The sequence below is a fragment of the Haemaphysalis longicornis genome, unplaced genomic scaffold (genome assembly GCF_048455015.1).
Source record: "Haemaphysalis longicornis isolate Haplotype H1 unplaced genomic scaffold, Haemaphysalis longicornis Haplotype H1 scaffold_3, whole genome shotgun sequence".
NCBI classification, from domain to species: Eukaryota; Metazoa; Arthropoda; class Arachnida; order Ixodida; family Ixodidae; genus Haemaphysalis; species Haemaphysalis longicornis.
Window position 1 is genome coordinate 105,262,426 of NW_027526335.1, and position 25,322 is coordinate 105,287,747.

The following is a 25,322-nucleotide window of genomic DNA, read 5'->3' on the forward strand; positions in this document are numbered from 1 at the left end:
TTCCAAGTTCATTGAAATTCAGAGAGCGAAGTTTTCTGTTCCTGAGTGGGTGCCAAGGGTGGAACCCCTCGCCCAGCTTAGGGAATTTTAAATGACAACGCCAGTCCACCATGGCATGGCGGCCTTTCTGTAGTACCTTTATGTTGTGTTGAACTGTCGAAGACTAGCAATAAAGAAAGAAAAAAGTGTCGGTGGTTCAGCGGTAGAATATTCGCCTGCCACGCGGGTGGCCCGGGTTTGATTCCCGGCCGACGCAGGTCGCTCTTTTTTGTTCATATGCTCTTCCTGCCAAAGTCGGGGAACTTCCCTAACTACATCGCTGTAAAAGAGGGGGAGGAGAATGCAAACTGTGTAGCATTTGCTTTTTTCGGTGAACAGATATGTTTATGATGCGCATCATACCCATTACAGGATATTCGGTCAAATGATTCGTCAAAGTCGTAGGCAGCGCGCAGCGACAGAGAGTTCGGTCACACCAGAAGTGACCTAATTAAAGAAACTCGTTTTGAAATCAGACGAGGAACGGTATCCAGTTCTGCTGCCTTGCCTCGGCGTCGGTGGTTCAGTGGTAGAATACTCGCCTGCCACGCGGGTGGCCCGGGTTCGATTCCCGGCCGACGCACGTCGCTCTTTTTTGTTCATATGCTCTTCCTGCCAAAGTCGGGGAAGCCTTTACTACATCGCTGTAAAAGAGGGGGAGGAGAATGCAAACTGTGTAGCATTTGCTTTTTTGGGTGAACAGATATGTTTATGATGCGCATCATACCCATTACAGGATATTCGGTCAAATGATTCGTCAAAGTCGTAGGCAGCGGGCAGTGACGGAGAGTTCGGTTACACCAGAAGTGACCTAATTAAAGAAACTCGTTTTGAAATCAGACGAGGAACGGTATCCAGTACTGCTGCCTTGCATCGGCGTCGGTGGTTCAGTGGTAGAATACTCGCCTGCCACGCGGGTGGCCCGGGTTCGATTCCCGGCCGACGCAGGTCGCTCTTTTTTGTTCATATGCTCTTCCTGCCAAAGTCGGGGAAGCCTTTACTACATCGCTGTAAAAGAGGGGGAGGAGAATGCAAACTGTGTAGCATTTGCTTTTTTGGGTGAACAGATATGTTTATGATGCGCATCATACCCATTACAGGATATTCGGTCAAATGATTCGTCAAAGTCGTAGGCAGCGGGCAGCGACGGAGAGTTCGGTTACACCAGAAGTGACCTAATTAAAGAAACTCGTTTTGAAATCAGACGAGGAACGGTATCCAGTACTGCTGCCTTGCATCGATTCAACCAGGGGTCAAATCCTTTATGTTTAGGTTACATACAGGGACATTATTAGTACGAACATTTATGGAAGAAAGGGGGTTATTCGTACCATGGGGGACAGATTGTTTTAGTTGTAAATCCCTCGAGACAATAGATCATGTATTTTTGCATTGTTGGGAGGGAGTATATTTTTGGGATGTGCTACAGAGGACATTACACAAAGATTTTCCTCTAGATCCTCACGCTATACGTTTCCTTGCAATAGACAATGAGGATGGAGTGCCTTACGATTTAGTCATGGCACTGGGTCTCCATAGTATATGGCGCTCTCGTACAGCAAGGTTGTACAGTGATGTTGATGCGCGATGTGCAAGGGAGTATTTCAAAGAGAGCATTGGGCGATTTGTTGAAGTTATTAAGTTCCACCAAGAACTACCTGATTGGCTGCCGCAAATAGAGCAACTAATCAATATGAGGGCATTTTAAATGGACAAAGTCAGCCCTGTAGTGGCTGGCAACTGCACCTCTTGTATGTGTACATATTTGCAGTGTTGAGATGTAATCTGTTGTGAATTGTCAAAGACAGGCAATAAATACAAAAAAAAAGTCGGCCGCATTCCACTTCCGGCCACCGAGGTGAGCGGACGTGTGAACATGAGCTCTCCTAGAGCGGATACAGCATCCCGTCAGGGTTGCGGAAACAGGAATGCTGTTAACGAAGACCAGGATTATCAAGTCATGCTGCCAAGTATCCCATCAGGTCGTTCGGTAAATAATACTGTGTTTTTGCACGCAGACCTCAGGGCCCGGCCTTATCGTGTAGAAGATTTCCGGGACACTTTGATTCATCTGAAGCTGCTCCCAGATGTGCTCGCGCTGGGGGCGTATCAGATGAATCACGTTTGGGCGATAACGTTCAGCAGCGCAGACGCAACAAGGAAAATGGTGCAAGCCAAGGAAGTCACCGTGAAAGGACACCGCTGCGTCGTTGTCGACCCCAGCAACCAGGATGTGCGGTTTAAGTTGCATTGGCTGCTGTACAACGTCCCGGACGACGACGTGCGTGTTGCCCTTGCCGCGTACGGCAAGGTTGTCAGCGTGACGAGGGACCGCTGGCGTGTTCACGGCGTCGTCGATAAAGGTTCGACGACTCGCTGGGTGACGCTTCAGCTCAAGCCAGGTGTCAAGGCCGACGACCTACCGCATCAGCTTCGCGTCGCCGGTGACCAAGCCCTGCTTGTGGTGCCTGGACGGGCGCCCATGTGTTTGCGTTGCCACTGCTCCGGTCACGTACGACGTGAGTGCCGTGTACCGCGCTGTGGTGTTTGTCGTCGGCTTGGCCACGACGATACCCAGTGCGTGAAAACGTACGCGAATGTGGCAGGGCCCGTCACGAACGAGGAAGACTCCGAACTCGTCATGGACGAGGCGGAGGCGGAAGCTGCTGCGGGAGGTGGAGGGGAAACGCCGCCCACCGAACCACCTGTAACACAGGTGGACCCCGCAACGAAGGAACCGGCCCTACAAGGCAGTCCTGGTGCTGACGGCGTCACCGGAGAGAAAATCAATGACGGCGACCCAATGGACGAGTCGGGGACGCTGAAAATCAACTCACGCGGCGAAAGTGACAACGACGAAGACAAGTTGGAAGCAGTGGTTAAAAGACCGCGCAAGGAGGACAGCAGCAGCGGTGAGAAGCCTTCGGCTACCACGTCTGCGGAACCGGCAAGGGAAACGTTCGCGCGACGATCTTCCTTCAAGCCGAAACCCAACGTCACAAAGGACCGTGCGGCGGCGGCAACGCCCCCACATTAGCGGGCAACGGCTACGAGTGTTGTGTGTTGAGGCGCTGAACCATTCGACGCGGAAAGGCGAGCCCCGAACATGAAGTGCAACAAATTGGTAAGGTCAAGCATGACTGCAAATATTACTACGGTCATTACGCTAAGTGTTCTTGGGGAAAATGTGTCTAGTACCGGTACACATTATTGGTTGATAAAGTGTTTTGTGCGCCCCTAACCTACTGTCCATGGCCGATAAAAGTCATGCATTGTGTGTGGGCACGCTAAATGTTCGCGGGTTGTCGGCCAGGCGCAGGCAGTACCAGCTTAGTCGACTGCTTCTCGACGAAGGTTTAGATTTGGTGGCCGTTCAGGAGACCAAAGTCGAGAGCCAAGAGCATACAGATCGGATGGTGCAGCCATTTACAACACGATACTACGTTTGTGTGAGCCACGCTATAGGTATGTCCGCTGGTTGCGTAATTTTTGTTAGAAACAGTCTAGGTATTGTGATAGAGGCGGTTGTAACGAGTGAGGTGGGACGGTTTGTTGTTGTTGATTTTTTGTACATTGAATGCCGTTGGCGTATTATTTGTGTTTATGCTCCTAATAAGGAAAATGATCGAAATGTTTTTTTTCAATCAGTAGAACCGTTTTTGAAGTGTGACAGACGTGTAATATTCTTGGGTGATTTTAACTGTGTGTGCTTTGCTGAAGATCGTTCCAAGAATTCAGCCACGCGTGATAGGAGTGCTTTGTTGTTGTCCACAATGACTGGTACCCAGTGCCTAGAGGATGTAGGACTCACACTCAGGAGCGGAGTTACCCCTCGCTACACGCATTTTCAGCGCGAGTGTCATGCCCGACTCGACCGGGCCTACGTGTCATTAGAGTTAGTTCCACTGATCAGCTCATATGAAGTAAAGCATGTGTCATTTAGTGACCATAGCTTAGTAATGTTCACTGTGGGAGTAAAGAAAAAAATGACCAATTTTAACTGGGACCTGTGGAAGTTCAATACAAAGCTGCTAAATGATGAGAAATTCGTGGAATGTGTAGAGGGACAGTTAGAAAAACTATTGTCATGTCAAACGAACAGCTACAGTGCGATGTGGGAAGAAGTAAAAAGTAATATAAAACTTATGGCAATAGAAAAAGGAAGCATCCTTCGCTATGACGAAAGGAAAAAAGAAAACGAGCTGAAAGCACAACTCGTCTATCTCACAGAAATAGAAAGCACCCAGCCTGGTACGTTTTTAAATGAAATAAAAGACGTGAAAAACCAACTAGAAGTTATAGACACGGAAAGGTATCGGGCCGCAATGATCCGTTCTAGAAGCGAAAAATTGTGGGCGGGCGAAGCACCAAATAAAAGGGCCCTCAGTGATGAAAAAAGATACGCAACAAAAAATGAGATTAAATGCATACAGTATAAGAACCAAGTAACGGATGACAAAAAAGTAATTGAACAGGCTTTTATTGAACACTATCACGAATTGTTCGGTAAGAAAAGGCAAACAGAAGAAGGGTTTGCAAATAATTTTCTGATGCGCATGCCCAGATTAGAAGACGAAGTTAGGCAGAGCTTGGAGCAAGTTATAAGCGTGGAAGAGATAAAGGACGCAATCGATGCACTCGCCCCTGGAAAATCGCCCGGACCAGACGGTTTGGGGGCGGGATTTTATAAGGCCTTCAAGCACATGATAGCTCCAATCTTGCACGCCGTTATTGAGGAGTCGTATTCATTAAAGCGTGTGCCCCGGTCTTTCACAACAGCCAATATGGTTTTGATTCCAAAAACGGATGACCCAGAAAAACTCATATCGGTGGGGTCTTATCGTCCGATAAGCCTCACCAATGTAGATTACAAGATCTATATGAAGGTACTAGCAAAAAGAATGCAAACAATCATAAGAGAAGTAGTTGGCCCCCACCAGACGTGCGGTATTAAAGGACGGAATATTGCGACGAATGTGCACGTTGCGCGGAGTGTGCTAGAATGCTGCGACGCGTTTGAGAGCCGAGTAGCTATGATGCAGATAGATTTAGCTAAGGCATTCGACAGGGTATCGCATGAAATATTATTTGATGTGTTAAAGCACGTGAATGTCGGAAGTGTTATTCTAGAAGGGGTAAAAATGGTGTATAACGAATGTACTACCCGCATTGTTATAAATAGGAATCTTACGGAAAGCATACCTGTTCGATCGTCCGTAAGGCAGGGCTGCCCGTTAAGTCCGTTATTATTTGCAATTTATTTGGAGCCTTTCTGTTTAAGTGTCATTAACGATGAAAGTGTAAGGGGCTTTCAACTACATACCAAGGAAGTTAAAATTCTTGCATACGCAGACGACATAGCGGTGTTTTGCACAGACAGTGAAAGTGTATTGAAGGTTGAGGAAAACGTCAGAAAGTACTGCACGCAGACTGGGAGTGCAATAAATTGGGAGAAGAGCGCTGGTTTCTGGCACGGTTGCTGGCAGAGCCTGCCCGAGTACTTTGCAAACATGCGGTGGACAACGCTGCCGACGGCGTACTTGGGAGTGCCACTGGAATGTTACAAAGAAAGTACGGAATATTGGGCAGGGGAAACGAAAAAAATGAACGAGAAGGTGCAGGCGTGGCAGGGACGAGATTTTTCCATGTTTGCGCGTGCGTTTGTTTGCAATGTGTTTTTAGTTGCTAAAGTTTGGTATGTGTTACAAGTGCTATTCATGTCTCGCGTCAGTGTTCAAAAAATACACAGAGTGTTCGCAACGTTTATTTGGGGATCTAGTTGGGAGCGAACGAGCCGAACCAACTTATTTCGATCTGTGCGGTGCGGAGGGCTTGGCCTTGCCCACCTATTTATTAGGCAACTCGTTTCACGCTTTATTTTCTTGCGTGATCAAAGTGACCCTTTCCTGCGTACTGTTATACAGGTGCGTCTTCAAAGCCACCTGCCTGAATTCATTGTATCATCTACTCAGTGCATGGGATGGTCCGTAACAGGGTACTTGCGTGAAGTTATTTCGTCGTATCGTTTTTTAATAGTTCGATTTTCGAGAGAGTATCTGACCACAATTACAAGAAAAAAGTTGTACAGTGATTTGGTGGACACATTGTTGCCTGTTCCCCTTTACCGTGCAAACTACATTGGCAAGGAAGGCCAGGATGTGTTGAAACGGGTGAAAAAAATGCCAGTTAAACCATCAGTTAAGACTTTCTTTTTCAAGCTGCATACAAACACATTGTCAGTTAAAACGTGGTTGCATGAAAAGGGCCTTTTTGTTCCATGGAGCACGGACTGTCGCCTTTGCAAAACACCAGAAACCGTGGAACATGTATTCATTGATTGTTGGGACGCCGTGTTTCACTGGGATGTCTTGAAGAGAACCCTAAAGAAAGAATTGCCTATCAGTGCACACGGTATCCGCTACTTACCGGTTGATAACACAGAAATTCCAGTCGACCTGATAATGCTATTGAGCCTCCACGCAATGTGGAAAACGAGAACAGCGGTAGATAATGCAGATTTGCATGCACGCCCGGTACGGCAAAACTTCATTGAAAGTGTGTGTTATATACGTGATGTTTTTCAAGCCCAAAACGACCCCCCTGAGTGGACAAAAGTTCTGGATGAATTGGCGTGCCTAAAACAATTCTAGGCACTACATTCCGGCCAGTGTGTGGCTGCTGTGTTTGGTGTGTCTGATGTGTATTTCTATTTTGTTCTGGAGAGTGAACAGGCAATAAAGAAAAAAAAAAAAAACAAAAAAAAAGTCGGTGGTTCAGTGGTAGAATACTCGCCTGCCACGCGGGTGGCCCGGGTTCGATTCCCGGCCGACGCAGGTCGCTCTTTTTTGTTCATATGCTCTTCCTGCCAAAGTCGGGGAAGCCATTACTACATCGCTGTAAAAGAGGGGGAGGAGAATGCAAACTGTGTAGCATTTGCTTTTTTGGGTGAACAGATATGTTTATGATGCGCATCATACCCATTACAGGATATTCGGTCAAATGATTCGTCAAAGTCGTAGGCAGCGGGCAGTGACGGAGAGTTCGGTTACACCAGAAGTGACCTAATTAAAGAAACTCGTTTTGAAATCAGACGAGGAACGGTATCCAGTACTGCTGCCTTGCATCGGCGTCGGTGGTTCAGTGGTAGAATACTCCCCTGCCACGCGGGTGGCCCGGGTTCGATTCCCGGCGGACGCAGCGATCTTTTTTCAAACTAGCCGCACACATGATCCGTATAGTCCTATATAATACATCCGTATAGGGTTCCATTTGATTAAAGGAACCGTTTTTCTTTCACGGTTGCTCCCATAAGCTTTTGGGCAGGTGTTCTCAGAAATACTGCAGTTGTCCCTTAGCCTATGACGGTGAAATGAAAGATGATTTCGGTAAGAAGAAAGCGTGGCAAAAACAAAACCACCTATTGAAAAAAATTGCATAATTCAGGCTTCATTTCACGCGCGATAGATTATATACATGGTTGGGTGGCAAACGTTTTCATTAATAGCCTTTAAGAAAACAGATTTAGCGGATATCACATCCGCGGAAGAAACAATTTTCTTGGCTATGGTAATATTGAATTTAGGGTATTTGCCTCCGCAAAGAAAATTCGATGTTGTAACCATGCGATTTTTTGAAGGTGTTGTAGGAAGTTCCACGGCGAAGGGGAATTAGTGTTGTGGCTCTAAGTTCTTATATTTCTCTGATATGTTGTATCCCAAGAAGTCCACACATAAGCAACAGTTCAGGGTGGATGTCTTTTTCAACTACCGTACCTAGTTAGTATCGCGATATCCTCATCCGGCAGAAGTTGTGACCTGTATTGGCGCGTACAGTGTCTCTTCCTTACATCTGGCTATCAGCAGTTTTACGCAGAGGGTGTTAGCAGTTTTTCGTGTCTTTGCCGCAGCCTCCCTGTCAGTGCCTTCAGGGTAACTTTGTTATCGTATGGGCATTCATCCTGGTAAGGTAAATTCGACTGTTAACTATGAATTGAAGAGCAGGGAACATGGCTCTTTTTGTCGGCGACTTCGTTATCCTTAATGTCACAATGTTCAGGGACACTAAAGCCAAAGAGTACCTGTTAACATGTTAAAGCTTCCTACACAGCTTACAGCAAGAGGGTTAAATACGGCGTTTCCAATAACCTTGTCCCATGTCAGAGATCGGGCAAGCGAGTTCGTGAAAACAGCCGGCTTGTTCGCTATGCCTTGCACAAGTAGTGCAGCGTTCGTGGGGAATCTGATTGTCGCAATAAGAAAACGTCATGTTCTTTGTTTCTTTGTTGTTCGAATAAATAGGCAAACTAGCATACGGTGCACACGGTGTGGTCGAGGCGGGCTTCAGTGTGTGTGCGTGTAGCACTCAACGCTGTTGTACTGCTGTTCGAAAACGGAAAGGTATTCATGAATTTTTTTAAACAGCGGTTTATTTAAATTCCAGTTTTTTTAAAACAAACATCGCAGCAAACATTGACGTCGACCCTCGGAGGAATTATGTCTGCGAAAATAGCTCTTTGTGGCTCTGAAACCGCCATATCTGAACTTTTCGCCTCAGAGATAAGAGTTAAATACCAAACATTAAGGTTTATATCTACAGAACACGAATAGGAAAAACTGACGAGATGTAAAGTCTCTGCTTAGCTCACTAAAAAGTGTTTGCAAAGGCCTAGGTTTTTTCAGATCTTTTGTGATGAATTTTGCGGTACGGCCATTAAACAACATAAAGAGTGGGGACATGATTGGAGCAATGAATACCAGTAGCCAACAAGGGCAGAGTCTCCACTGATATCTTTGTTGCCAACTAATACATAATGGAAATGTGGCCGAAACGAAGTTTTATTTGCTGTTAGCTCAACTACTTCCGACAGGTACTTCCGACAGTCGCCGTATTAATTGCTACATCATGCAAGATTACTTTAAGATTGCATTGCTTTTGAAAATTGCTTGACGTGTATGAAAGGTAGCTTTCATAAAACAATAATCTTGGAAATTGGGCTCCCCTGCCATGCTATTCCAACTGGAAGCACTAAACCAGACAATAAAAAGGAGAGTGTCGTGTGCAATTCTTTCTGAATATCTAACTGTTAATATAAACTTTCCACTCACCATTCAAGTAACCAAACCGAAAAGCAAGAAAGAGCTTAAAGAAAGAACGCTCCATATGCCCTTAAGCAAAGTATGAATACACATTTTATGACCGGATAGAGATTTATCATAAAAATGTATGAATATTGATCATGCGACATGCGGGAATATTCTGAAAACATCATTAGAATTTGTAATCTTTTGAAGGGAGGAGGAGGAAAAAACTTTATTTGTCCCATCCGTTGAGCGCAGTCACTCCGGACCAGTGAGGGGTGTCCTCAGTCCAGGACTCCCTGGCTGTAGCCGGCCTTCCGTGCCCTATTCACCAGCCGAAGCTGGGAGCAGGGGTCGGAGCTGGTCAGCGCCGCCGCCCACTGTCAAGAGAAAATATTAAAACTCGCAGTAACGATATATTCCTATTTTTGCTTTTACGTTGTATGCATGCGTGACAATAATGCGGCCAACTGTTTGTACTAGAATGCCACCCTGTCTAAACGTATACAGTCACTTGTATTCAACTAAAAGTTCTGGCTACGAAACAAATCGTTCAAGATGAACAAAAATAGTTTTTAAATTTTATCGCTGGTTTTGAAGGAACGGTATTCATGCACTCAATATCTCGTAGCCATTGCAATCACAACCAGTTTTCTTTTACAATTTACTGCAGGCCCACCATCTAGGAATAATGTGTAGCATCTTCAATGTGGGCACCTGACAAAATGAACGGACGCGTCGCGTCCCTATTAACGTACCGACTGGTAAGGAGTGCAAGTGGAGCCAAATTGTTTTCCCGTGTTATCCCCTTCTCAGTTGTTGCATTGCATATTAGCGCCGCAGATTTCCGCTAAAAAAATCGCAATTCTCTCATCCTCGAGGCCAAGGCATTTATTTGGGTTGCGTCATGACAATGATACAATAAATAAATAATAACAAATTGTATTCCTGTAGAAGGAAATATTTATAACTACTTGGAGACGTTTCTGGTGTTGATGTGCCAGCATATAGGTACAGTGTAGCCCATTTATAACGAACCCACTTACAGCGATATAGCGGTTATAACGAAGTGATCTTGATTTCCCGTCCCAATTATAGCGGTCTTATAATAGTCCAGATATAGCGAAAAAGCGGTTATAGCGAAGAAATTTCAGATTCCCGCTTACTTCGTTATAACCGGGCTACACTGTATAAAAATAAAAAAAATAGCTCCAATCTAGGCTGTGAAGGTGGTTGGAAAGGAAAGCTGTAAACGACACCCACAGCATTAGCCCATGCGACGCAACTTGAATTCACACACACGGCTCTACAAAGAGTGAAACCAGAGATACTGCCTGCCGTTGCGTAGAATTCGCAGGGGCGGCGTCCCGAAAGCAGAAGCGTCGGTCGCAGCCGGGCTAGAGCGGCGGACGCCACCGATGTAGCCCGGGCGCGCGTCGGCAGAAAAAAAAAAAAAAATACGGCGAGGAGCGTCATTCTAAGGGTCAAGCATCGGAACCTAGCCATCCTGATGTGCTAGCTCGGGGCTACACCACCGAGCGACCCAAGCGCGGACACCGAAACAATTCGCCATGTGATCTTATAGTGATTCCCATTTATACCGATTTAAAGTGGTTACTTTACTAAATTTGAGAAGTGCTAGAAAGCTAAGGGATCTCTTACAATGGCTATTTATCAGAATCAGTTGATCTTTTCGCCTGATTTTAATACCTGTTAAAACACAACCGAATTAGTATACACCAATTTAGAGGACGGAGCCCCATTCGTTGCAAGCAGTGCGCAAAAGGTACTGTTTCCATAGCGGCCAGATGTCGGTATGTAGCCTCTACATCTTGTTTTCCCGCCCTGCAAACCAATATTTAACGTATCTGTGCAGTACGACCACTTCATTCCGTCATGTCCGGATTACCCAGCAAGTGCTGTCGAACAATTTAATCAAGCCGTGCGAAGGAAGCACGCAATGGACGCGAAGGCTAAACAGGCTTAAAACAACAGTCGCTAAAGCAGACGACAAAGCCGGGTCGCGCCGATGCGCCCGCCAGCATGAGCGCGCGGGGAACGCTGGGTAATTCGTCGCGCCACCTACACTGTGATCCGTGAGTGAAAACCGCCCTCCCCGTCCGAAGCAGCGTAGAGGAGAGTTTCTTGTCCCGCACGCCACGAAACAACCGCTGGCTGGTAGAGGTAGAAAGCTTTGCTCTAAAAATGTCCCCGACCACGACATGAAAAGTATTGTTAGGATTGCGTCCCGCACAAAAGTAATAAAGCAGAGTAAGGAAAGGCTGAAACGAACAAAACAATTCCAGCCTTCCTGCACTTATATTGGCGAAAAGCACCCAAAAGCTGCGTGTATGAGCAATAAGGATAGCAACTGACCTTTGCAGTTGGTCAACAACTTCCGCGTAAATTCGTGGCATGCAATTTTCCGGAATCGGCGCTTTTTGTGAAATAACCATAAATTAGGGAATTCAGTGCAGCAGGAAACAGTTTAGCCCCCCAACCCGTACAAATGCCTGTGACCTAGATATCAGCTTAGAAAAACACGCTCTGTGCGAGGTTCCGTTAGCCTTCAGCCCGTCGGCTTCATCCGTTAAATGTTTCTTCTTTAAACTTCATATCGGCACGCTACCGGTAAAACCCTGGCTGCAGGAAAAAGGACTATACGCACACCCACGGGCACTTAACTGTCGATTATGCAAAAAGCTGGAAACAAATGAGCACATCTTCCTGGACTGTTGGGTTGCGGTGTTTTACTGGGACATCCTCCAAGGAACCATGAAAAAAGACTTACCATTAACGCCTTATGGCATTCGCTTTTTGCCTGTAAACAATTACGGAGGCGTGCCCTATGATATGTTCATGGGTCTTAGTCTGCATTCTTGTGGAAAACTCGCATGGCAGTTCAAAGTGCCGAAGTAGATGCTCGCACAGTGCGAGAGTATTTCATTGAAAGCGTTGCTTATATAAGAAAAGTGTATAAAGTCATGCCGGAAGAACCTGAGTGGTTACCCATTCTGGATCTTCTAGCGCAGTTCAAGAGGTTTTAAGCCACCCCCTTCAGCCGCCTGGTGGCTGGATCAACTAATTTGTGTACTGGGCAGTGCGTTTTGTGTTGTCACCAAGCAGGCAATAAAGAAAAAAAAGTCGAAGGTTCAGTGGTAGAAACTCGCCTGCCACGGGGGTGGCCCGGGTTCGATTCCCTGCCGACGCAGCTCAACACATTTTGCTCAAATTTTATTGAGATGAAAGTTACTCTGTAGCTGTAAATACGGAGGAAGGCAGCGAAGACCTCTCTGTGCTCCCTTTTTTTGCTTTAAATTGTAAGATAAGTTAATACTTCGTGCCACGCTAAGAGTGTAGTCTGCAGTGCGAACTGGACGCTGTGCAGTTTTTTTTTCTTTTTGAATTGCTGCTTCTTTAGTCATTTCTCGCGCCAGTTGTTTTGCATGCCTATACACAATGGAACTGCTTTAAAAAATAGCACAACCTGGCCATGAGCCCGTGCGAGGGCTACCCTGCCAATGCTAGCGCTCCGTTTGATTTTGAAAATGGAGCCCTAGCATTGCAAGTACGACTTGTTTGAAGCGCTCGTTTAACAGGCTCTTACCAATACTTAGTTCACAAGCTTGGAATGGGCCGAAACATTTGGCAGCAAAGGTTACAAGCAGGCATGTCCAGGGGCCTATTTAATATTCAAACCTAAAAAAACTTATGCAAGAATCATGTGGCACGTCAGGCGTTACAACAAGTGGTACTAAACGTTCCCAAAACAATGCGAAATTCTCGTTGTAATTCCGTCGGTATACGAAGCAGGAGTAGGTAGTCATAGGTGAACTTAAGAACTTTCGCCATGTCCATCCCCTCTAGGCGATCATACAAAATCTAGTTCATAGTAGTAGTCATAACATTATTTGACGTAAGTTTGATGGTAGGAGTGTGAGTGCCGCCTCCTTAGTCCAGGGGGTCGCGAGCCCGCGCTGCTTACAGGCCTCTAGTCACGAGGGCTTACTGTTGCTCCAGCGATGATTTGTTCAGCGTGGTCTCCCATTGCTCGATGGTAAGGTTTCGTGGAGGGTGGGGTTTATGTGGGCAAGAGAAGGCTAAGTGGTAGGGGGTGAGGGTGAGGACACAGTGTTGGCATAGGTGATTGTAGAGGGAGGGGGATATGTGGGTGATGATATGTAGTTATAGTAGGAGCCGGTTTTCAGTCTGCGCCAGATGTATGCCTCGTAGGTGGATATAAAGAAACAGGTAGCTGAGTGCAGGCACTAACTAGCCTATCCGGACGCCCGTCGCTGCAACTAACGGCTCCATTTGCAGACCTCAAGTAACGTTGCAGTAGCTCTAGAACACCAGAAGTAGAGACCTGCGAGTCGTTTTGTAAGGCGACCGAGCCAAGGCTTACAGTGCTCCCGTTTAAGGAAGCTTCCTTAAAAATAACCCCCGTAAAGACGGCTTACTCGTCACGCCCTAAATAAGCGGATTGCAAGTGTTATGCTACTTACAGCTCCGTATCATTGTTCACAGCTTTCGAGATACGACGTATGAGGCAGCCAAGGCCTCCTCGGCCTTCGTTTGTAACGCGAGTAGGCCAGCTCGGATAAGTATTATGAAGTTTGCGCAACTTTTGTTTCTGTTATGAGCTTTTAAATGGGCTGAGCATTCGCACAAAGCTTCTCAGTTGGCATACTAAATACTCTTTAGTATGCATACGAAATATCCTTTTTTTTTCGCTCTCCCGAGAGGAATAACAACAAACCAATTGTCTTTGTTCTTTCCCTCGTTATTTATAAATGAACGGCAGGAAAATGCTTTCGCTTTTTCCTTCGTGAATGAAAGCACTGTAGCAGCTTAGTTATCACCAACACAAAACGGGACCCAGTGACTGGCTCACCGCAACAGACGCTTTTATTCATCTTTACGTTTGTAGCTATTATTTACCATAAAGGCAATATTCAGCGACTTCACTCCTGCAACTTCAAAGGGAAGCCGGTCAATTTCGGATACGTAGCCTGTAGAACCTCACATCAGCACAAAAAGAATGCCGGAACGTTGAAGGACTCGAGAAAGAAGGAACAATTATTGGTACGAGTTTTTAATGTACGTTGCGTGTGCAGAGCAGTAACAGCTCGGGTATTTCAAGGCCACCTAATTTAGAGACTGGACGTACGTGTTGACTAAAGAGCTTTGGATGTTAAAGGAGTTTAGGAGGGTTTCGAGGAGAATAAATTCGGTGTAAAGAACTTAACCTCGCCTGAGAACTGCTTTTGAACCCTTCATTGTCGTGTCTCTAGCATCTCGGCCGCAGCGGCCGCTTTTCTGATGGAGGCGAAAAGCGAAAACGCCCGTTCGTGTGCGATTTCGGCGCACGTCAAAGATCCCCAGGTGGTCAAAATTAATCTGGAGCCCTCCACTACGGCGCGCCTCATCGCCTGCGTTGCGTCGGCGCGTTAAACCCCACCATGAATCAATCAATTTCTCTAGCCTATTCCCCGAATGACGTTAAAGGAGAGAAAACGAGCTCCTTGGGTAAGAAAACCAGCTACAGCAGAATATATCATAGTTCGAATAAAGAAAAGAAATGGACTTGGCCTGTCCACGTAGTCACTCGAAATGACAACCAGAGGGCTACCAAGGTGACATAGTGGATACCGAGAGAGGCCTAGAAAAAGGGGAAGGCCAATGGCTAATGGTACATTTTAGCGTCGAAAAATACCACGGCAGACGGGACTGAGGTCGTCTGTTCCTTTCTTAGGGCCGCCTTCCACGCCATTTTTAAACGCGAAATAAGCAATTTCGGATGCAAAGAATGGACTCGAGCGGCGCGGGAGAGGAGCGGTTGGAGGTCGATGGGAGAGGCCTTCGTCCTGCTAGAGTGAACTAGTTCACTCTAGTCCTGCAGTGGACCTGAGTAGGCTAGCGATGATGATGATGATGGTGATGGTGATGATGATGGTGATGCAGTGAATAAGGCATTATCACCGCGGGATAGCTTCAATTAATTATGCACGCCTGCCTCGTACGTCCTTTACAGTTATACAAATGTTATACAAATGTCATGCAATACAAAATTCAAACACCAGGCCCGCTAACCACTTTAAAATACGAAATCATTTTTAGAAAAGAAAACGCTATTTAAATAAAACGCGAACACCAACGATTACCCTGTAGCGTTCTGAGTTAAAAAGCGAAGGTTTACGTTTTCCAAATCCTGAAAATTCTTTGCTTCATCTACTTGTTGCCCACGGCAAATAGCCACAATAATATTTAAAAATAACAAAATAATAATAAATTTGCATGTGAATTAGAAGTCAGAACAGGGCTCAATGTCTCCTCTCACTAGAAAAAAGACTATAAAACCGTTTGCTCTTAAAGATTGTCTCCTGAAATATTTCCGTCAAGTTTGGCCCCGTTCCACCCCGTTTCGCCACAGTCATATCTCTCTACTGACGTTCTCCTTTCGAACATTCCAGAAGATTTACTTAAGGAGCGCGTGATATTAAGATGCTTCATGAACCTCGGGGGGAAACAGTAGGGAGGCGTACCTTGAGAGGGGCGCGTGACCTACATTTATACGGCCGTTAAGAAATTGCCTGTATTGCTTCGTCGGTTGTGACAGCTGGCGTCGGTGGTTCAGTGGTAGAATACTCGCCTGCCACGCGGGTGGCCCGGGTTCGATTCCCGGCCGACGCACGTTTTTTTTTTTTTCTTTTTTTTTTTTTTTGACTTAAGTATATCCATCAGCTTCACCTGATTTGGATGTGTGAAAATTCTTTATGTCATCGGAGATCGTTCTTTCTGCTGTAATAACTCTGAGAATGAGTGAGACCTGGATTAAACGTGTTTTGATTGATTGTAGCGTTTAACGCGCCGACGCAACGAAGGCGATGAGGCGCGCCGTAGTGGAGGGCTCCGGATTAATTTTGACCACCTGGGGATCTTTAACGTGCGCCGAAATCTCGTACACACGGGCATTTTTCTTTTCGCCTCCATCAGAAAAGCGGCCGCCGCGGCCGGGAATCAAACCCGCGACGTCGTGCTCAGCAGCACAACGCCTTAGCCACTGAGCCACCGCGGCGGGTGGATTAAACGTGTTTTCAAAGCTTTCCTAGTGTTTATTAACCCATTACTTGCTTTAGGGATTGCTTAATATACCATGCTCGCCAGTAATTCTTGAGCAGCACCACCAACGTTCCTTTAAGTCGTTTTTTTCTACTTCCAACTAGCCCGGACGGAGTTATCAATACCATAAAAGAGTCTAAAATTACAAGCGCAGGCCTGGACCACATTAACCCTTGCCACATTAAATGGATAGTTCACCAGATAGCTGAACCACGTGCTCACATTATTTATCTTGTTTTCAAAACATGGGTATTTCCTACCCAAATAAAAAGAGCCAAAGCCACACCGGTATTTAAAAAGAGGAGTTCGAACCTTAATCTCCAATGAAAGACCAATTTCCATTCTGCCGTGTTTTAGAAAAATAATCGAAAAATGCATTGTTCGGCGTTTAAACAAGTACTTATCAAAGTTCAACACCATATCTAAACATCATTTCGGCTTCCGCGCCTGTCACTCCATTAATCTTGCTTTACTGTCTTTCACTAACAAAATTAAATATGCGCTCAATGCCAAAAATTATGATGGAGCCCTCTTCATTGATCTAACAAAAGCTTTAGATTCGATAATATACGGCATTATGTTTCATAAACTGACTGCAATAGGCGTTGTAGGACCTGCTCTGTCCCTTATTCAAAGCTACTTATCTGATGGAAGACAAGCAGTCTGTGTTTCACAATATCCTTCAAAATTTAAAACCACAAACAAAGGCATGTCCCAGTGCTCAATACTTGGTCCTTCCCTCTTGTTGATATATCAATGACCAGCCTAATTGTGTTTCCAACTACGAACCCTTCTTTTACGCCGACGATACCATAATATTAGTTTCTGTCAAATGCCTTGATTCCCTGAAAAAAAACTTACCCCTGACTTTAACAACATTTTGCTATGGTTTAGCCAAAACTGTTTGCATATCAACGCATCTAAAACAATGTTCATGATCTTCCATTCGAGTTAACGGCACCTTACACATGAACCAATAATAAGTATTAAAAATCATACAATTCAAGTAGTTAACCAATGCATGTTTCTTGGAGTTGTTCTTGAGAGTCATTTAAAATATACGCAGCACATTTAATATTTAAGGGCAAAAGCTGCTCATGGCATCAGGATGTTACTCAAAGCACGCCAATTTTTCAGTATATCTACTTAACTTTCCCTTTACTCTGCTTTTATTCATAGCCATTTTACGTGCTGCTAATCTTCATGGGGTAACACATACCCCACTCATTTGATGCCATTGCAACATATCCAAAATTAGGTCATTTGCATATTAACTTTTAGCCCACTCTGCACCCGTGCTTCTTCCCTGCTTCGGCAGTTGAGTATATATTTATCATGGAATTATTCAAATATAACCTGACAATCTTGTTGTTAAAGTCATTACATAACATGGTACCACTGAATGTTTTCACTCGGTCAAGTCTTAACTTAAATTTCACTAGGTTTGCGTCTAATAATAAATTTCTATTACCTATTGCACACTGTAATTATAGAAAACAAGCTGCCCACTTTGCCGCTATCGTGTTTTGGAATTCCCTGCCAACTAACGTTAAACTCTCGTCGTCGTTGCATGTATTTAAAAGGGGTCTTCTTGAATTTTTTCTACAGTCGTGACCACATTGGCACGTTTTATTGTCAATATGCAGCTGCCTGTCTTCTGTTGCTCTTGTCTATGTTCTAATTTTGTTGATTTACTTGATCTACTGCCAATATTTCATGTACCATTGTCTATGCGTTCTCACACGAGGTCCCCTTTCAGCCCCTGTCTCTGGGATCTCCTTCTATATTGTCACTCATGCATACGTTGTCATTATACACATCTGTGAAAACGAACTTCATGATTGTAAGATTTTTTTTAAACAGCGGAACGGTTGTACAAGTCGTAAGTGGAATGGCTGTACAAATCGTAAGTTCGGTATGGCCGAAAAGAATACCAAGAAAATTCCAAGCGCTAGTGAGCGCGTGCCTCGCCGCGACCACCGACTCCCCGGCTTGCGCAGTGGCTTTAGCAAAAAAAGAACACTCCCGCGTTCCCAGTAATCCGGATCACAGAATTTCTTTCTGTATACACTAGAAATGAATCTGGTGCAATTCTATGCGGCTCACATAAAGCCATCCGTGTCGTCATGGGCCGTCATTACACCGTGCGCTCGCCTTAGCTTTATCATTGGTTAGGAATGAAACGTTTTAGGGGCCATAAATTTACATAAAATGCCCCAAGAACGCAAGGAAAAGGGTGTAATTATATAATTATAAAATGAAATACCCTGTTTTAAAGCGTAAAAGCTAACAATAAAGCGTGTTTTTTTTTACTGAAAGTCTGCCAGAGCGGTTATGCTAATATTCTTAAGAAGAAGCTGGTAGTTAACAATATCGTAAAACTTTGGGAGAAACTAATTTGCGAACATTTAAAATAATAAATTATTTGAAAAGCTCAGAAAGGTTTTATGCCTGTAACTATGAGAACATCGCCTTCGATGTGTTTTCGTTCGCGTTTCCGTAACAGACCGTCCGCTACAACTTTCGCGGCGGCAAATTTCCCGCTCAATCAAGACGTCCGGGTGCTGTTAACTCATTTACGGCTACTGCAAAAAAGAACCGGGAAGCGCACTCTCCTTACCACACACTAACGGTTTTAAATTGCGAGCTTGTACTTGTGTAAATATATACTGATGGTCTCTCGCCGGCACTAGTCCTCGCACTTGCTTACAATGAAGCCTAGGTGTTTTGGCATCAACAAATGGAGCGAATTTTGGGTTTCCAAGTGAAGTGAGACAAACGAAGTGAGAGCAGCGAAGCGAGCTTCGGCCATTTCGGCTGGAGAAGCTACCTAGGAATGCACAGTGAAGACACCATACCCACGAAGACGCTTTAGAATCCAATAGACATGCCAAGCGAGCAGCTGTGGTCTTCCCATAACGAAATAATCTCCCCACGCGGACATGAATTACCAGGCGCACTTTCCGCTCTAGTATACTTACTAGTAATCTCAATGATCGTGGCAACACTTGCTCGGAACGAGAATGACACGTCATAGCGAACCCCCCTCGTTCGTTCGTCCTCGTGTGCGCATGCGCTAGGTACCGTAGAAGAGTTGTCGCGCATGGCAGCGCCCTAAAGACCCCCTCCTTGGGAGAGGTCACCGCCGCCGCCGCATTCTCTGGAAGCCATTATACAGTCAAACCCGTTTATAACGAACTGCAATATGCACCGCGATTAGTTCGATATATCCAATAGTTCGATATAGCCGAACCCGCCTATAACGAGCTTATTGTTACGAGTTAGCAATCCGCGGGAGCTCCCCCCCCCCACCAACTCCGCCATCCGCGTATGCAGAAACGAACACAGTACAGTAGCCATTACCACACCAAAATAATCCATTTATTGCAAGTAATAAAGCTACTTTCCGCCTTAACTGCCCACTTTGCAAAAAAACAAAGCGGTGATTTTTGTTTTCACTTTTGTTTTGGCGGCTTCAACTAGCATAGCATTCTCTACATGAAACATTGTTTGCACCAGCTCGAGTCCGCGTCCTCAAAAATCTAAGAAGCATTGGCGGAACACATCGACTGCCGAAAGCGCTTCGTTATAGACGTCGGACGGATTTCACTCGCGACATCATCGGGAACGCTGGCGAGCTCTTCCCACAGTTGACCGATCCTGCTGCCTTGGTCCGGACTCGCTGACAGGGAGGGTTCCGTCGCGAGTCCCGCGCGTCGGAAACAGTTACGGAAAGCATTGGGCGTCACGTCGCTCCGTGCGAGGGGCAATGTCTCAGTCGCGGCTCTTCCTTCGTGGTCGCGACCAATCCACATCTCAATCGCCGCTCCGAGATCATGCATTTCGGTGGCCATTCTAGGCGCCCAGAGTCCGATATATCGGATGTGAACTTCGTTATAAGGAATATGTTTCCCATGTATTTCCGTCACTGAAATATTTTTGTTCGATATATAGCATAATTCGCTCTATCCGGGTCGTTATAGCCGGGTTTGACTGTACATAATTGAAGACATGGCTACAAGTGTGTCAATCCTTCCGACACGGCTTGCAGATGCCGCCACCGCTACCTCGAGTCGATGACGGAAAGCTGGTGGAAGTCCACAATGTCGAGGATGACTTTGCATCCACCCCTCGCCGTGAAGTCGACGACGACATCTTCGATGCATATGACGACGATTACTATACAGCGCCACAACTATGCAAATAAACAATGATACTTAAACCTAACTATGTGTCCGGCAATGCCCACCAACAACAAAGTCTGCAATTCAAGTCTTACACGTGAGTGCAAGCTTCCCTGAATTGTTTATTTAACCAAATTGTTTTAAACAAAGCTCCTAGAAATGTTTAAAAATGAACGGCACGATGTCTTCAAATTTATCCCTTAACCAGCCAAAAACTTTGAACGTTCAAAGGGGTTCCGTGATTCATTCCCAAATTTAAAAAAAAAAAGTTCCTCTCGTCGAAGTTAATCTGTATAAACAGGTTTTCACAAATGCCTCGCGGTTCTTATGTGCCCAAAGTTAATTTATTTTGCGTCAGATGGCTGCTTAAATGCGTAAAAAATTGCAGCGTTTGTGACAGTCTCCGCCGTAACAATGTTAGCTCTAATAAAGCCAAGTTTTGTAGAATTTTGGCGTGCTACCAAAACAGCGGAGCCTAGCGAGTTGAAGTTCTAGAAAACGTTCCGCCAACGACGCCCTAAAAGTGAAGTTCTTACTACCTAAAGGATACAAATACAGGTTCTGGGCAAGAACGTGTATCTCACCAGCTCTTAGGCCTGTGATATGCTCACATTCGCCAGTGATATACCTAAATATTAGCCGCACGAATAGCTCAAAAGTCATTCTTAATTATTGTACATGTGGCTAATCCGAAAAGAGGGAGAATTGACAGAGGACGTTTGTGTCGTTAGAAGCACTACTTGGCATGCTTACCTATGAATGCCCACAGGAAGTTCATGATATACAAGCAGCGCATTGTAGAAGTGCAACGTGACATACGAAAAAGGCTTAGGAACAGTAACTTGCTGCACAAATGTTTACCGGCACTTTGCCGTGTTATGGTAGGTTCCTACAGTCTTTGTATTTCATCCACCTGACAAAACTGCATCTACGAATCTTTCCAGCGAACCTTCGCTTGAAAATAATACTGCCGTAGGTGAACTAAAGGTATTGAAAAACTAACGAGTTAAATTATTTACAAGATTAGCTAACACTAATAATCGTAAGCACCGTCTGGTCATTCTGAAAATTTTATTTTTAGCGAATCAAGATCAATTTCCGTGTCGGTTCGTAAATAAAAAGACTTCCACATTCCCACCTACCCAACATTCAGTAGTAGGGAATCGGCCCAAAATTAATAAAGACTATACGCACCATGTTAGGAATGACGGCTTCTCTAGTAGAAACTCTTCCAACATTAAGTGGGTGTTCCGCATTTTGACCGGTGTTGAAACGTCTACATTGAAGTCCGCGCCAACTATAATCGGAATGAAGTGCGCCTGCACGAAGCTATCCCTGTCAACTTCGGGCGATTTCCGGGATATGTATACGACGGCCACAAAATAAGGCGGATCAAGCGAGTGGTGCGCGAAAACTATCCGTGCGACACCTTCGGGGCCAGCGCCTGGTGTTGAGCTAGATTAGTGCACATGCGGGACCTTCGTAAGTCAGTCTCTGCAGGTCAATTCTAGATGCGACTGCATATCATTCACTCGCCTTGTCCCTGCATCCGGCGTCGGCGTTGTTGTCGGCGTCCACTGATCTCCACTTAGTTGCTGGATGGCGCTTCGCCGCTGTCGCGGCCCGGCGCGAGCACGGCCACCGGAAGTTCAACGGCTCGTCCCGGAAGTCGGGCGTCTGCTATGCTTTTCAACCGCTCATAAGCGTCCCGATTGGCGGATTTTGGCATTTTGTTCTCACTTTATTGCATTTTGGCTATACACATTGCGTTCAGACCGCAACATATGCTATAACCGAAATATGCGACGTTAATATGAAGCAGAATTTAATTGCAAAGGAGAACGAAAATGTCACTTGGGTCTTGGTTTGAGAGACGACGCAGCTGTAACGGGATTTATGCTAGAAATTTATGCTAGGGATTTATGCTAGAAAGAAAACAACGTGAGCACGGCGACAGGCTGTAGCCGAGTTCGTGCGCCCGTTCTGTCGAAACAGTTGTCAGTAAAGTGGTCACTGCAGAGCCTGCTGCCTGGGGATGGAGAGCTAGTTACACGGGCACAGTTAACCACGGTTAAGCAAACCGCGGTTAGACAAAACCCGCAGTTTGCTGCGTTACACGACAGACGAAACTGCGGTTACGTCGCTAACCATGGTTAGCGCAAACTGAGCTTGGCACCTCAGTTCGGTCACGCTAACCGCACTTTCTGCAGCCGCAGTGCTCAAAATCGCACAATTCAGTTCGGACGCAATTTGCGGTGCATCAACGGAGGCAAAAAAAAAAAAAATCACCTGGCGTTCGGAAGAGACAAAGGTTCTCAAATAGCGGGCGCCCAAAAGCTACATGTCCCCAAGACGCGCTTACGTTCTTTGCATCGCTCTCGCAATCAGCGCGACTGCCCGTCAGCAGCGGCTCGTTTCCCGATCCGCCCGATCAACTAAGACAAACGCCGTGCTAAATTTGTAAATTCCGCGCGTCGTCCGCCAGAAATGGATATAGCAGGCAATCTTGAAGCGTTTTCAGCACACGGAAACGATCGGCGCGCGCGTCGGCCGTGCCTGTAAACACGCCGGCGCGCCTGCCCGCACGGCACTGCTTGCGGCCCGAACCGTCCCAGACCACGGCAGCAACAGCTTATCGCATCGCCGCTCTTCGAAATCAATCTGATCGCGGAAAAGAACTTCCGCATTCGAGAAAATGAATGTTAGTGCGGTGAAAAATTGTGCTATGGATTGTAATTTGCAGTTGTAGAGATAGCGGTGGTCAAATATCTACCGCGATGCTAAGATGAAAGTTCCCAACACCGAACAGACCTAAGCAAACCAAGCCGGTTGCGAGCTGTTGGGGAAGCCCCTCTTCTCGCCGCCCACGAGTGCGTTGCGTTTGTGTCAGAAGCGAATGCTTTGACGATATTTCTTTTTGTCTACACTGGTTCTCTTTTTTTATCGTGAAGTTAAAAGTGTGGTAATTTATTTTTGTTGCGCTCATAATCAAGTGACTGCGGTTACCAAACTTGCAATTTCGCGTGCAACATCCAAAACCGCAGTTGACGATAACCGCGGTTAAAGTTTAGTAACCACGGTTAAACTTAACTGCGGTTACTTTCACCGTGTAACTAGGGTATAAGTTTGCCACCCAACGCCGGTATAAATCCGGCTTAGAGCGAGGGAATCTGCGTAACAAGAGCCCCAGCTTAAAAACGACACTGATATGACATTTGCGTTTCGCTGCGTATCACGCACGTCGTTCAGAATATTGTAATACTTCCAAGTAGAACGTCTTTCCAGACGACTGCTCTGGTCTGCTTGTGCAGTTTACGGCGCTACAAGCAGGCATTTTTGGCGAAATGCGTGCGAAACCAGCCCATGCGTAGCATGCGCTATGCTGGAACGGCCCGACTTCCGGGAGGAGCGCTCGAACTTCCGGCGGCCGTGCGCCGGAGAGCTCGAAGCGCCATCCAGCAACTCTGGTGGAGATCAGTGTCGGCGTCCGCCCCTCCCCCATTCTCCTCGCCGCGTGAGCTGCGCTCTCCGCCGCTCACCCCCTCTCCTCTCCGATAGCGAACACTCTCTCGCGAGGGGCATTGGATTGGATTCGAATGAATTGGCTTGGCTTGGCTTGGCTTGGATTGGATTTGGATTGGATTGGATTAAAGTGGATTGTGTTGGATTGCGTTGCGTCATAGCCGCGGCAGACGCACTGGCGCCGGCGCGTCCCCTCACCGTTATGCGCGCTATAAAACGCGGTGCCTGCGCCGCTCCGCTCCATCGTTCCAGCGCCGTTCCTCCGCTGCCCAATTCGCTACAACGTGAACCCCCTACGCGTCGCATCTACACAGGGGTTCCCGCGAGGGGAGGTGGGAGCTTTTCTTGATTTCGATGGCAGCGCCTAGTTTATGTGCAATAATACACCCGGCGATAGCTTGTACCGCACGCCGGAGCGAGCTGCACGATTCTTTGTAGCAGCCGGCAGCCTCTGGCACGTGCCGAAGCCTGTAAAGGTCTGTGTTCAGCTTCGAGGTAATATGTGCGTAAGAAGCTCGGTTCTTATCATTTTGTTGGCTCTACAATAGATTGGCGTTGGAGCAACTCGACGATAAAACTTCTATGACTGAATGGTTGACGTTGGTCAGTATGCAACAAAAAAAAAAAAAAAAAAAGCGATAACATCGAGCATTGCTGCGCCGCTTTACTTCATTCTGATTGATTGTAGGTTTTAACGCGCCGACGCAACGCAGGCGATTAGGTTCGCCGTAGTGGAGGACTCCGGCTTAATTTTGACCACCTGGGGATCTTAACGTGCGCCGAAATCTCGAACACACGGGCATTCTTGCTTTTCGCCTTCATCAAAAAAGCGGCCGCCGTGGCCGGGAATCGAACCCGCGTCCTTGTGATCAGCAGCACAACGCCATGGCCACTGAGCCACCGCGGCGGGTTGCTTTACTGATTTCTAAGTTTGTTTCCTTTGCCAAATATTGCACAGTTATTTACAATATTACAACGATTGAACGTGGTAGCTTCGTCAATTATGCTTACCGATTTGTATGCAGGGCGCTACGGGTCGGTGAATTTTTATTAATTTTTTTCCCTTTCGGTTTGTTTCTTCAGAGCTTTTTATTTTTGCCTCCGTCCAGATATTGCACAGTTATTTACAATATTACAACGATTGAACGTGGTAGCTTCGTCAATTATGCTTACCTATTTGTATGCAGGGCGCTACGGGTCGCTGAATTTTTATTAATTTTTTTCCCTTTCGGTTTGTTTCTTCAGAGCTTTTTATTTTTGCCTCCGTCCAGTGATAGCGGTGCATAACATAGATTTTTTGATTTCGTTAGTTTATTTTTCTTATTTCCTATTTATAATTTCTTGTCTTTCCCGGTTTTAAAATTTCCTTCTGCCCGTT

At 46.0% G+C, this 25,322-nt stretch overlaps 6 non-coding genes across 6 annotated transcripts; all 6 read left to right on the forward strand.

The window, feature by feature from the left end:
* The first annotated feature begins 185 nt into the window (after positions 1-185).
* On the forward strand, positions 186-256 carry Trnag-gcc (transfer RNA glycine (anticodon GCC)). The gene has a single exon. It is a non-coding gene; the product is annotated as a tRNA-Gly (tRNA).
* Positions 257-551: 295 nt separating this feature from the next.
* Positions 552-622, forward strand: Trnag-gcc (transfer RNA glycine (anticodon GCC)). The gene has a single exon. It is a non-coding gene; the product is annotated as a tRNA-Gly (tRNA).
* A 293-nt stretch (positions 623-915) lies between these two features.
* Positions 916-986, forward strand: Trnag-gcc (transfer RNA glycine (anticodon GCC)). Its single transcript has one exon. It is a non-coding gene; the product is annotated as a tRNA-Gly (tRNA).
* A 5,815-nt stretch (positions 987-6,801) lies between these two features.
* Trnag-gcc (transfer RNA glycine (anticodon GCC)) lies at positions 6,802-6,872 on the forward strand. The gene has a single exon. It is a non-coding gene; the product is annotated as a tRNA-Gly (tRNA).
* Positions 6,873-7,165: 293 nt separating this feature from the next.
* Positions 7,166-7,236, forward strand: Trnag-gcc (transfer RNA glycine (anticodon GCC)). The gene has a single exon. It is a non-coding gene; the product is annotated as a tRNA-Gly (tRNA).
* Positions 7,237-15,738: 8,502 nt separating this feature from the next.
* Trnag-gcc (transfer RNA glycine (anticodon GCC)) lies at positions 15,739-15,809 on the forward strand. Its single transcript has one exon. It is a non-coding gene; the product is annotated as a tRNA-Gly (tRNA).
* The last annotated feature ends 9,513 nt before the right edge of the window (positions 15,810-25,322 follow it).